This window comes from Schistocerca americana, unplaced genomic scaffold, assembly GCF_021461395.2.
Source record: "Schistocerca americana isolate TAMUIC-IGC-003095 unplaced genomic scaffold, iqSchAmer2.1 HiC_scaffold_884, whole genome shotgun sequence".
Lineage (NCBI taxonomy): Eukaryota > Metazoa > Arthropoda > Insecta > Orthoptera > Acrididae > Schistocerca > Schistocerca americana.
This window is the reverse complement of record NW_025726658.1, coordinates 21436-33964: the sequence shown is the minus strand read 5'-3', so window position 1 is coordinate 33964 and position 12529 is coordinate 21436. Positions and strand designations below refer to the sequence as shown.

Below are 12529 nucleotides of genomic sequence, written 5' to 3'. Positions count from 1 at the left end.
GCTCCGTTTTCACTCCATGTCGACAATCACACAGCACCTGAGGTAACAAGCACATCTGAAGACCCATTGTGCACTCGACTGTTCATGCCAACTCACTGCTTCGCACTTTACTACTGTGTACCACTCTTGTCGTCCAACTGCAAAAGACTGGGCCACAACAACTTTCCGCGTCTCCATTGCACTGCGCAAACTACGAAACGCTCCCCAAACATGGCACTCACCCACGCAGACGACTTTTCGACTTTACACGACGCTCACGCAACGCTCACGCTAGTGACAGCCTTATTTAGAGCTTGACGTCGCACACAAGCGAATGAGCACATTTTGCCTACGACTTAGGCCGCCCTCCTACTGTGGCTGTTCGGTGTCTGCAGGCAGCGAGGGGCTGCAAGCTTCCTGTGTTCGCGCCTATGTCACCTCTGCTTGCTTGTCAGAGACAGAGTATCGCAAAACATACAACTCACTCCATGAATTGATTGCTACGGCATCTGTCATCAGCAGTCACAACTAGCAACACCAGTAGCAGCCGACTGCACGTCAAGAATTGGAATGTGCAGTGGGATTTTTGTGAATTCGGCGCAAGGCTGATCTTTGCGACATAGGTTTGAGAATCTTATGGGAACACTTGTACTGTTTCTAAATTAAGTGTAGTGGTGGGAGGAGGGTGCTTCGTGCGCATTACAGCACGCTTGCCAATTGTGGCTGCTAATCGTTGGCTCGTATCTGCCTTGACACATTTTCTGGCTGTGTATTATTCCACTTGCATGGCAGTGTGCGCATGTTGGTGTGTTAAAAATTCTGGAGGCGCTGGGTATCGATCCCAGTACCTCTCGCATGCTAAGCGAGCGCTCTACCATCTGAGCTACGCCCCCTGCTGACGAACTGCGCTACATACAGCCATATCAATGACACAGACCCTTGCACTCCCATTATTCCGCTGACAAACACTACTCTCAATGTGTCCGTGAGGGTGTCTTTCAGGTTTCCTGCATTCTGTATCGAATCGTAGTTGGCCAAAATCAAAGTGGCACGCACGACGTCGAAAATAGCGTTCGGCCAACGCTCTGAGGTAGACGAACGTGTTGTCCACTCTCTAGACTTCATTGAGGTTAGGCCGTTATACCTAAGGCAGATTTGCACTCGATGACACCTCGACAACAGCCGGTCCTCACATTTACGTCTTGCTCTCCTTACGTCAGTATACGAGTCTGTGACGCTGGCTTTGCAACATCTTGCGTGCCTTTAGGCTCGCCGCGACCAACACTTACCACGCACTGACCACAAAACATGGAGGCGCCGGGGCTTGAACCCGGGACCTTTCACATGCAAAGCGAACGCTCTACCAACTGAGCTACGCCCCCAAGCACAAGCAAGCTGCGCTGATCTCCGTTCTTTGCTACTCTTATGTGCACGGACGCGATGGTTGGTTGGTTTGCAGGGGTGAAGGGACCAGAGTACAAAGGCGCGGACACGTTCACATACGCAAGAGTTCCAAGTAGTTTCGATGCTCTGGTATTACGACTGCAAATTCCGTCCGTTTTTAACGTCTTAAATTGAAGGGACAGTCACAAGTTGCTCCGTTTTCACTCCATGTCGACAATCACACAGCACCTGAGGTAACAAGCACATCTGAAGACCCATTGTGCACTCGACTGTTCATGCCAACTCACTGCTTCGCACTTTACTACTGTGTACCACTCTTGTCGTCCAACTGCAAAAGACTGGGCCACAACAACTTTCCGCGTCTCCATTGCACTGCGCAAACTACGAAACGCTCCCCAAACATGGCACTCACCCACGCAGACGACTTTTCGACTTCACGCAACGCTCACGCTAGTGACAGCCTTATTTAGAGCTTGACGTCGCACACAAGCGAATGAGCACATTTTGCCTACGACTTAGGCCGCCCTCCTACTGTGGCTGTTCGGTGTCTGCAGGCAGCGAGGGGCTGCAAGCTTCCTGTGTTCGCGCCTATGTCACCTCTGCTTGCTTGTCAGAGACAGAGTATCGCAAAACATACAACTCACTCCATGAATTGATTGCTACGGCATCTGTCATCAGCAGTCACAACTAGCAACACCAGTAGCAGCCGACTGCACGTCAAGAATTGGAATGTGCAGTGGGATTTTTGTGAATTCGGCGCAAGGCTGATCTTTGCGACATAGGTTTGAGAATCTTATGGGAACACTTGTACTGTTTCTAAATTAAGTGTAGTGGTGGGAGGAGGGTGCTTCGTGCGCATTACAGCACGCTTGCCAATTGTGGCTGCTAATCGTTGGCTCGTATCTGCCTTGACACATTTTCTGGCTGTGTATTATTCCACTTGCATGGCAGTGTGCGCATGTTGGTGTGTTAAAAATTCTGGAGGCGCTGGGTATCGATCCCAGTACCTCTCGCATGCTAAGCGAGCGCTCTACCATCTGAGCTACGCCCCCTGCTGACGAACTGCGCTACATACAGCCATATCAATGACACAGACCCTTGCACTCCCATTATTCCGCTGACAAACACTACTCTCAATGTGTCCGTGAGGGTGTCTTTCAGGTTTCCTGCATTCTGTATCGAATCGTAGTTGGCCAAAATCAAAGTGGCACGCACGACGTCGAAAATAGCGTTCGGCCAACGCTCTGAGGTAGACGAACGTGTTGTCCACTCTCTAGACTTCATTGAGGTTAGGCCGTTATACCTAAGGCAGATTTGCACTCGATGACACCTCGACAACAGCCGGTCCTCACATTTACGTCTTGCTCTCCTTACGTCAGTATACGAGTCTGTGACGCTGGCTTTGCAACATCTTGCGTGCCTTTAGGCTCGCCGCGACCAACACTTACCACGCACTGACCACAAAACATGGAGGCGCCGGGGCTTGAACCCGGGACCTTTCACATGCAAAGCGAACGCTCTAACAACTTAGCTACGCCCCCAAGCACAAGCAAGCTGCGCTGATCTCCGTTCTTTGCTACTCTTATGTGCACGGACGCGATGGTTGGTTGGTTTGCAGGGGTGAAGGGACCAGAGTACAAAGGCGCGGACACGTTCACATACGCAAGAGTTCCAAGTAGTTTCGATGCTCTGGTATTACGACTGCAAATTCCGTCCGTTTTTAACGTCTTAAATTGAAGGGACAGTCACAAGTTGCTCCGTTTTCACTCCATGTCGACAATCACACAGCACCTGAGGTAACAAGCACATCTGAAGACCCATTGTGCACTCGACTGTTCATGCCAACTCACTGCTTCGCACTTTACTACTGTGTACCACTCTTGTCGTCCAACTGCAAAAGACTGGGCCACAACAACTTTCCGCGTCTCCATTGCACTGCGCAAACTACGAAACGCTCCCCAAACATGGCACTCACCCACGCAGACGACTTTTCGACTTTACACGACGCTCACGCAACGCTCACGCTAGTGACAGCCTTATTTAGAGCTTGACGTCGCACACAAGCGAATGAGCACATTTTGCCTACGACTTAGGCCGCCCTCCTACTGTGGCTGTTCGGTGTCTGCAGGCAGCGAGGGGCTGCAAGCTTCCTGTGTTCGCGCCTATGTCACCTCTGCTTGCTTGTCAGAGACAGAGTATCGCAAAACATACAACTCACTCCATGAATTGATTGCTACGGCATCTGTCATCAGCAGTCACAACTAGCAACACCAGTAGCAGCCGACTGCACGTCAAGAATTGGAATGTGCAGTGGGATTTTTGTGAATTCGGCGCAAGGCTGATCTTTGCGACATAGGTTTGAGAATCTTATGGGAACACTTGTACTGTTTCTAAATTAAGTGTAGTGGTGGGAGGAGGGTGCTTCGTGCGCATTACAGCACGCTTGCCAATTGTGGCTGCTAATCGTTGGCTCGTATCTGCCTTGACACATTTTCTGGCTGTGTATTATTCCACTTGCATGGCAGTGTGCGCATGTTGGTGTGTTAAAAATTCTGGAGGCGCTGGGTATCGATCCCAGTACCTCTCGCATGCTAAGCGAGCGCTCTACCATCTGAGCTACGCCCCCTGCTGACGAACTGCGCTACATACAGCCATATCAATGACACAGACCCTTGCACTCCCATTATTCCGCTGACAAACACTACTCTCAATGTGTCCGTGAGGGTGTCTTTCAGGTTTCCTGCATTCTGTATCGAATCGTAGTTGGCCAAAATCAAAGTGGCACGCACGACGTCGAAAATAGCGTTCGGCCAACGCTCTGAGGTAGACGAACGTGTTGTCCACTCTCTAGACTTCATTGAGGTTAGGCCGTTATACCTAAGGCAGATTTGCACTCGATGACACCTCGACAACAGCCGGTCCTCACATTTACGTCTTGCTCTCCTTACGTCAGTATACGAGTCTGTGACGCTGGCTTTGCAACATCTTGCGTGCCTTTAGGCTCGCCGCGACCAACACTTACCACGCACTGACCACAAAACATGGAGGCGCCGGGGCTTGAACCCGGGACCTTTCACATGCAAAGCGAACGCTCTATCAACTGAGCTACGCCCCCAAGCACAAGCAAGCTGCGCTGATCTCCGTTCTTTGCTACTCTTATGTGCACGGACGCGATGGTTGGTTGGTTTGCAGGGGTGAAGGGACCAGAGTACAAAGGCGCGGACACGTTCACATACGCAAGAGTTCCAAGTAGTTTCGATGCTCTGGTATTACGACTGCAAATTCCGTCCGTTTTTAACGTCTTAAATTGAAGGGACAGTCACAAGTTGCTCCGTTTTCACTCCATGTCGACAATCACACAGCACCTGAGGTAACAAGCACATCTGAAGACCCATTGTGCACTCGACTGTTCATGCCAACTCACTGCTTCGCACTTTACTACTGTGTACCACTCTTGTCGTCCAACTGCAAAAGACTGGGCCACAACAACTTTCCGCGTCTCCATTGCACTGCGCAAACTACGAAACGCTCCCCAAACATGGCACTCACCCACGCAGACGACTTTTCGACTTTACACGACGCTCACGCAACGCTCACGCTAGTGACAGCCTTATTTAGAGCTTGACGTCGCACACAAGCGAATGAGCACATTTTGCCTACGACTTAGGCCGCCCTCCTACTGTGGCTGTTCGGTGTCTGCAGGCAGCGAGGGGCTGCAAGCTTCCTGTGTTCGCGCCTATGTCACCTCTGCTTGCTTGTCAGAGACAGAGTATCGCAAAACATACAACTCACTCCATGAATTGATTGCTACGGCATCTGTCATCAGCAGTCACAACTAGCAACACCAGTAGCAGCCGACTGCACGTCAAGAATTGGAATGTGCAGTGGGATTTTTGTGAATTCGGCGCAAGGCTGATCTTTGCGACATAGGTTTGAGAATCTTATGGGAACACTTGTACTGTTTCTAAATTAAGTGTAGTGGTGGGAGGAGGGTGCTTCGTGCGCATTACAGCACGCTTGCCAATTGTGGCTGCTAATCGTTGGCTCGTATCTGCCTTGACACATTTTCTGGCTGTGTATTATTCCACTTGCATGGCAGTGTGCGCATGTTGGTGTGTTAAAAATTCTGGAGGCGCTGGGTATCGATCCCAGTACCTCTCGCATGCTAAGCGAGCGCTCTACCATCTGAGCTACGCCCCCTGCTGACGAACTGCGCTACATACAGCCATATCAATGACACAGACCCTTGCACTCCCATTATTCCGCTGACAAACACTACTCTCAATGTGTCCGTGAGGGTGTCTTTCAGGTTTCCTGCATTCTGTATCGAATCGTAGTTGGCCAAAATCAAAGTGGCACGCACGACGTCGAAAATAGCGTTCGGCCAACGCTCTGAGGTAGACGAACGTGTTGTCCACTCTCTAGACTTCATTGAGGTTAGGCCGTTATACCTAAGGCAGATTTGCACTCGATGACACCTCGACAACAGCCGGTCCTCACATTTACGTCTTGCTCTCCTTACGTCAGTATACGAGTCTGTGACGCTGGCTTTGCAACATCTTGCGTGCCTTTAGGCTCGCCGCGACCAACACTTACCACGCACTGACCACAAAACATGGAGGCGCCGGGGCTTGAACCCGGGACCTTTCACATGCAAAGCGAACGCTCTACCAACTGAGATACGCCCCCAAGCACAAGCAAGCTGCGCTGATCTCCGTTCTTTGCTACTCTTATGTGCACGGACGCGATGGTTGGTTGGTTTGCAGGGGTGAAGGGACCAGAGTACAAAGGCGCGGACACGTTCACATACGCAAGAGTTCCAAGTAGTTTCGATGCTCTGGTATTACGACTGCAAATTCCGTCCGTTTTTAACGTCTTAAATTGAAGGGACAGTCACAAGTTGCTCCGTTTTCACTCCATGTCGACAATCACACAGCACCTGAGGTAACAAGCACATCTGAAGACCCATTGTGCACTCGACTGTTCATGCCAACTCACTGCCTCGCACTTTACTACTGTGTACCACTCTTGTCGTCCAACTGCAAAAGACTGGGCCACAACAACTTTCCGCGTCTCCATTGCACTGCGCAAACTACGAAACGCTCCCCAAACATGGCACTCACCCACGCAGACGACTTTTCCGACTTTACACGACGCTCACGCAACGCTCACGCTAGTGACAGCCTTATTTAGAGCTTGACGTCGCACACAAGCGAATGAGCACATTTCGCCTACGACTTAGGCCGCCCTCCTACTGTGGCTGTTCGGTGTCTGCAGGCAGCGAGGGGCTGCAAGCTTCCTGTGTTCGCGCCTATGTCACCTCTGCTTGCTTGTCAGAGACAGAGTATCGCAAAACATACAACTCACTCCATGAATTGATTGCTACGGCATCTGTCATCAGCAGTCACAACTAGCAACACCAGTAGCAGCCGACTGCACGTCAAGAATTGGAATGTGCAGTGGGATTTTTGTGAATTCGGCGCAAGGCTGATCTTTGCGACATAGGTTTGAGAATCTTATGGGAACACTTGTACTGTTTCTAAATTAAGTGTAGTGGTGGGAGGAGGGTGCTTCGTGCGCATTACAGCACGCTTGCCAATTGTGGCTGCTAATCGTTGGCTCGTATCTGCCTTGACACATTTTCTGGCTGTGTATTATTCCACTTGCATGGCAGTGTGCGCATGTTGGTGTGTTAAAAATTCTGGAGGCGCTGGGTATCGATCCCAGTACCTCTCGCATGCTAAGCGAGCGCTCTACCATCTGAGCTACGCCCCCTGCTGACGAACTGCGCTACATACAGCCATATCAATGACACAGACCCTTGCACTCCCATTATTCCGCTGACAAACACTACTCTCAATGTGTCCGTGAGGGTGTCTTTCAGGTTTCCTGCATTCTGTATCGAATCGTAGTTGGCCAAAATCAAAGTGGCACGCACGACGTCGAAAATAGCGTTCGGCCAACGCTCTGAGGTAGACGAACGTGTTGTCCACTCTCTAGACTTCATTGAGGTTAGGCCGTTATACCTAAGGCAGATTTGCACTCGATGACACCTCGACAACAGCCGGTCCTCACATTTACGTCTTGCTCTCCTTACGTCAGTATACGAGTCTGTGACGCTGGCTTTGCAACATCTTGCGTGCCTTTAGGCTCGCCGCGACCAACACTTACCACGCACTGACCACAAAACATGGAGGCGCCGGGGCTTGAACCCGGGACCTTTCACATGCAAAGCGAACGCTCTACCAACTGAGCTACGCCCCCAAGCACAAGCAAGCTGCGCTGATCTCCGTTCTTTGCTACTCTTATGTGCACGGACGCGATGGTTGGTTGGTTTGCAGGGGTGAAGGGACCAGAGTACAAAGGCGCGGACACGTTCACATACGCAAGAGTTCCAAGTAGTTTCGATGCTCTGGTATTACGACTGCAAATTCCGTCCGTTTTTAACGTCTTAAATTGAAGGGACAGTCACAAGTTGCTCCGTTTTCACTCCATGTCGACAATCACACAGCACCTGAGGTAACAAGCACATCTGAAGACCCATTGTGCACTCGACTGTTCATGCCAACTCACTGCCTCGCACTTTACTACTGTGTACCACTCTTGTCGTCCAACTGCAAAAGACTGGGCCACAACAACTTTCCGCGTCTCCATTGCACTGCGCAAACTACGAAACGCTCCCCAAACATGGCACTCACCCACGCAGACGACTTTTCCGACTTTACACGACGCTCACGCAACGCTCACGCTAGTGACAGCCTTATTTAGAGCTTGACGTCGCACACAAGCGAATGAGCACATTTCGCCTACGACTTAGGCCGCCCTCCTACTGTGGCTGTTCGGTGTCTGCAGGCAGCGAGGGGCTGCAAGCTTCCTGTGTTCGCGCCTATGTCACCTCTGCTTGCTTGTCAGAGACAGAGTATCGCAAAACATACAACTCACTCCATGAATTGATTGCTACGGCATCTGTCATCAGCAGTCACAACTAGCAACACCAGTAGCAGCCGACTGCACGTCAAGAATTGGAATGTGCAGTGGGATTTTTGTGAATTCGGCGCAAGGCTGATCTTTGCGACATAGGTTTGAGAATCTTATGGGAACACTTGTACTGTTTCTAAATTAAGTGTAGTGGTGGGAGGAGGGTGCTTCGTGCGCATTACAGCACGCTTGCCAATTGTGGCTGCTAATCGTTGGCTCGTATCTGCCTTGACACATTTTCTGGCTGTGTATTATTCCACTTGCATGGCAGTGTGCGCATGTTGGTGTGTTAAAAATTCTGGAGGCGCTGGGTATCGATCCCAGTACCTCTCGCATGCTAAGCGAGCGCTCTACCATCTGAGCTACGCCCCCTGCTGACGAACTGCGCTACATACAGCCATATCAATGACACAGACCCTTGCACTCCCATTATTCCGCTGACAAACACTACTCTCAATGTGTCCGTGAGGGTGTCTTTCAGGTTTCCTGCATTCTGTATCGAATCGTAGTTGGCCAAAATCAAAGTGGCACGCACGACGTCGAAAATAGCGTTCGGCCAACGCTCTGAGGTAGACGAACGTGTTGTCCACTCTCTAGACTTCATTGAGGTTAGGCCGTTATACCTAAGGCAGATTTGCACTCGATGACACCTCGACAACAGCCGGTCCTCACATTTACGTCTTGCTCTCCTTACGTCAGTATACGAGTCTGTGACGCTGGCTTTGCAACATCTTGCGTGCCTTTAGGCTCGCCGCGACCAACACTTACCACGCACTGACCACAAAACATGGAGGCGCCGGGGCTTGAACCCGGGACCTTTCACATGCAAAGCGAACGCTCTACCAACTGAGCTACGCCCCCAAGCACAAGCAAGCTGCGCTGATCTCCGTTCTTTGCTACTCTTATGTGCACGGACGCGATGGTTGGTTGGTTTGCAGGGGTGAAGGGACCAGAGTACAAAGGCGCGGACACGTTCACATACGCAAGAGTTCCAAGTAGTTTCGATGCTCTGGTATTACGACTGCAAATTCCGTCCGTTTTTAACGTCTTAAATTGAAGGGACAGTCACAAGTTGCTCCGTTTTCACTCCATGTCGACAATCACACAGCACCTGAGGTAACAAGCACATCTGAAGACCCATTGTGCACTCGACTGTTCATGCCAACTCACTGCTTCGCACTTTACTACTGTGTACCACTCTTGTCGTCCAACTGCAAAAGACTGGGCCACAACAACTTTCCGCGTCTCCATTGCACTGCGCAAACTACGAAACGCTCCCCAAACATGGCACTCACCCACGCAGACGACTTTTCGACTTTACACGACGCTCACGCAACGCTCACGCTAGTGACAGCCTTATTTAGAGCTTGACGTCGCACACAAGCGAATGAGCACATTTTGCCTACGACTTAGGCCGCCCTCCTACTGTGGCTGTTCGGTGTCTGCAGGCAGCGAGGGGCTGCAAGCTTCCTGTGTTCGCGCCTATGTCACCTCTGCTTGCTTGTCAGAGACAGAGTATCGCAAAACATACAACTCACTCCATGAATTGATTGCTACGGCATCTGTCATCAGCAGTCACAACTAGCAACACCAGTAGCAGCCGACTGCACGTCAAGAATTGGAATGTGCAGTGGGATTTTTGTGAATTCGGCGCAAGGCTGATCTTTGCGACATAGGTTTGAGAATCTTATGGGAACACTTGTACTGTTTCTAAATTAAGTGTAGTGGTGGGAGGAGGGTGCTTCGTGCGCATTACAGCACGCTTGCCAATTGTGGCTGCTAATCGTTGGCTCGTATCTGCCTTGACACATTTTCTGGCTGTGTATTATTCCACTTGCATGGCAGTGTGCGCATGTTGGTGTGTTAAAAATTCTGGAGGCGCTGGGTATCGATCCCAGTACCTCTCGCATGCTAAGCGAGCGCTCTACCATCTGAGCTACGCCCCCTGCTGACGAACTGCGCTACATACAGCCATATCAATGACACAGACCCTTGCACTCCCATTATTCCGCTGACAAACACTACTCTCAATGTGTCCGTGAGGGTGTCTTTCAGGTTTCCTGCATTCTGTATCGAATCGTAGTTGGCCAAAATCAAAGTGGCACGCACGACGTCGAAAATAGCGTTCGGCCAACGCTCTGAGGTAGACGAACGTGTTGTCCACTCTCTAGACTTCATTGAGGTTAGGCCGTTATACCTAAGGCAGATTTGCACTCGATGACACCTCGACAACAGCCGGTCCTCACATTTACGTCTTGCTCTCCTTACGTCAGTATACGAGTCTGTGACGCTGGCTTTGCAACATCTTGCGTGCCTTTAGGCTCGCCGCGACCAACACTTACCACGCACTGACCACAAAACATGGAGGCGCCGGGGCTTGAACCCGGGACCTTTCACATGCAAAGCGAACGCTCTACCAACTGAGCTACGCCCCCAAGCACAAGCAAGCTGCGCTGATCTCCGTTCTTTGCTACTCTTATGTGCACGGACGCGATGGTTGGTTGGTTTGCAGGGGTGAAGGGACCAGAGTACAAAGGCGCGGACACGTTCACATACGCAAGAGTTCCAAGTAGTTTCGATGCTCTGGTATTACGACTGCAAATTCCGTCCGTTTTTAACGTCTTAAATTGAAGGGACAGTCACAAGTTGCTCCGTTTTCACTCCATGTCGACAATCACACAGCACCTGAGGTAACAAGCACATCTGAAGACCCATTGTGCACTCGACTGTTCATGCCAACTCACTGCCTCGCACTTTACTACTGTGTACCACTCTTGTCGTCCAACTGCAAAAGACTGGGCCACAACAACTTTCCGCGTCTCCATTGCACTGCGCAAACTACGAAACGCTCCCCAAACATGGCACTCACCCACGCAGACGACTTTTCCGACTTTACACGACGCTCACGCAACGCTCACGCTAGTGACAGCCTTATTTAGAGCTTGACGTCGCACACAAGCGAATGAGCACATTTCGCCTACGACTTAGGCCGCCCTCCTACTGTGGCTGTTCGGTGTCTGCAGGCAGCGAGGGGCTGCAAGCTTCCTGTGTTCGCGCCTATGTCACCTCTGCTTGCTTGTCAGAGACAGAGTATCGCAAAACATACAACTCACTCCATGAATTGATTGCTACGGCATCTGTCATCAGCAGTCACAACTAGCAACACCAGTAGCAGCCGACTGCACGTCAAGAATTGGAATGTGCAGTGGGATTTTTGTGAATTCGGCGCAAGGCTGATCTTTGCGACATAGGTTTGAGAATCTTATGGGAACACTTGTACTGTTTCTAAATTAAGTGTAGTGGTGGGAGGAGGGTGCTTCGTGCGCATTACAGCACGCTTGCCAATTGTGGCTGCTAATCGTTGGCTCGTATCTGCCTTGACACATTTTCTGGCTGTGTATTATTCCACTTGCATGGCAGTGTGCGCATGTTGGTGTGTTAAAAATTCTGGAGGCGCTGGGTATCGATCCCAGTACCTCTCGCATGCTAAGCGAGCGCTCTACCATCTGAGCTACGCCCCCTGCTGACGAACTGCGCTACATACAGCCATATCAATGACACAGACCCTTGCACTCCCATTATTCCGCTGACAAACACTACTCTCAATGTGTCCGTGAGGGTGTCTTTCAGGTTTCCTGCATTCTGTATCGAATCGTAGTTGGCCAAAATCAAAGTGGCACGCACGACGTCGAAAATAGCGTTCGGCCAACGCTCTGAGGTAGACGAACGTGTTGTCCACTCTCTAGACTTCATTGAGGTTAGGCCGTTATACCTAAGGCAGATTTGCACTCGATGACACCTCGACAACAGCCGGTCCTCACATTTACGTCTTGCTCTCCTTACGTCAGTATACGAGTCTGTGACGCTGGCTTTGCAACATCTTGCGTGCCTTTAGGCTCGCCGCGACCAACACTTACCACGCACTGACCACAAAACATGGAGGCGCCGGGGCTTGAACCCGGGACCTTTCACATGCAAAGCGAACGCTCTACCAACTGAGCTACGCCCCCAAGCACAAGCAAGCTGCGCTGATCTCCGTTCTTTGCTACTCTTATGTGCACGGACGCGATGGTTGGTTGGTTTGCAGGGGTGAAGGGACCAGAGTACAAAGGCGCGGACACGTTCACATACGCAAGAGTTCCAAGTAGTTTCGATGCTCTGGTATTAC

The 12529-nt window shown here is 50.9% G+C and overlaps 16 non-coding genes across 16 annotated transcripts; all 16 read right to left on the bottom strand.

Annotated features, from left to right (window-relative positions):
- Window positions 1-799: 799 nt before the first annotated feature.
- On the bottom strand, window positions 800-872 carry Trnaa-agc. The gene has a single exon. It is a non-coding gene; the product is annotated as a tRNA-Ala (tRNA).
- Window positions 873-1288: 416 nt separating this feature from the next.
- Trnaa-ugc lies at window positions 1289-1361 on the bottom strand. The gene has a single exon. It is a non-coding gene; the product is annotated as a tRNA-Ala (tRNA).
- Window positions 1362-2362: 1001 nt separating this feature from the next.
- Trnaa-agc lies at window positions 2363-2435 on the bottom strand. Its single transcript has one exon. It is a non-coding gene; the product is annotated as a tRNA-Ala (tRNA).
- A 416-nt stretch (window positions 2436-2851) lies between these two features.
- Trnaa-ugc lies at window positions 2852-2924 on the bottom strand. The gene has a single exon. It is a non-coding gene; the product is annotated as a tRNA-Ala (tRNA).
- A 1012-nt stretch (window positions 2925-3936) lies between these two features.
- Trnaa-agc lies at window positions 3937-4009 on the bottom strand. Its single transcript has one exon. It is a non-coding gene; the product is annotated as a tRNA-Ala (tRNA).
- Window positions 4010-4425: 416 nt separating this feature from the next.
- Trnaa-ugc lies at window positions 4426-4498 on the bottom strand. The gene has a single exon. It is a non-coding gene; the product is annotated as a tRNA-Ala (tRNA).
- A 1012-nt stretch (window positions 4499-5510) lies between these two features.
- Trnaa-agc lies at window positions 5511-5583 on the bottom strand. The gene has a single exon. It is a non-coding gene; the product is annotated as a tRNA-Ala (tRNA).
- Window positions 5584-5999: 416 nt separating this feature from the next.
- Trnaa-ugc lies at window positions 6000-6072 on the bottom strand. Its single transcript has one exon. It is a non-coding gene; the product is annotated as a tRNA-Ala (tRNA).
- Window positions 6073-7085: 1013 nt separating this feature from the next.
- Trnaa-agc lies at window positions 7086-7158 on the bottom strand. Its single transcript has one exon. It is a non-coding gene; the product is annotated as a tRNA-Ala (tRNA).
- Window positions 7159-7574: 416 nt separating this feature from the next.
- Trnaa-ugc lies at window positions 7575-7647 on the bottom strand. Its single transcript has one exon. It is a non-coding gene; the product is annotated as a tRNA-Ala (tRNA).
- Window positions 7648-8660: 1013 nt separating this feature from the next.
- On the bottom strand, window positions 8661-8733 carry Trnaa-agc. The gene has a single exon. It is a non-coding gene; the product is annotated as a tRNA-Ala (tRNA).
- A 416-nt stretch (window positions 8734-9149) lies between these two features.
- Window positions 9150-9222, bottom strand: Trnaa-ugc. Its single transcript has one exon. It is a non-coding gene; the product is annotated as a tRNA-Ala (tRNA).
- A 1012-nt stretch (window positions 9223-10234) lies between these two features.
- Window positions 10235-10307, bottom strand: Trnaa-agc. Its single transcript has one exon. It is a non-coding gene; the product is annotated as a tRNA-Ala (tRNA).
- A 416-nt stretch (window positions 10308-10723) lies between these two features.
- Trnaa-ugc lies at window positions 10724-10796 on the bottom strand. The gene has a single exon. It is a non-coding gene; the product is annotated as a tRNA-Ala (tRNA).
- Window positions 10797-11809: 1013 nt separating this feature from the next.
- On the bottom strand, window positions 11810-11882 carry Trnaa-agc. The gene has a single exon. It is a non-coding gene; the product is annotated as a tRNA-Ala (tRNA).
- Window positions 11883-12298: 416 nt separating this feature from the next.
- Window positions 12299-12371, bottom strand: Trnaa-ugc. The gene has a single exon. It is a non-coding gene; the product is annotated as a tRNA-Ala (tRNA).
- Between the last annotated feature and the right edge of the window lie 158 nt (window positions 12372-12529).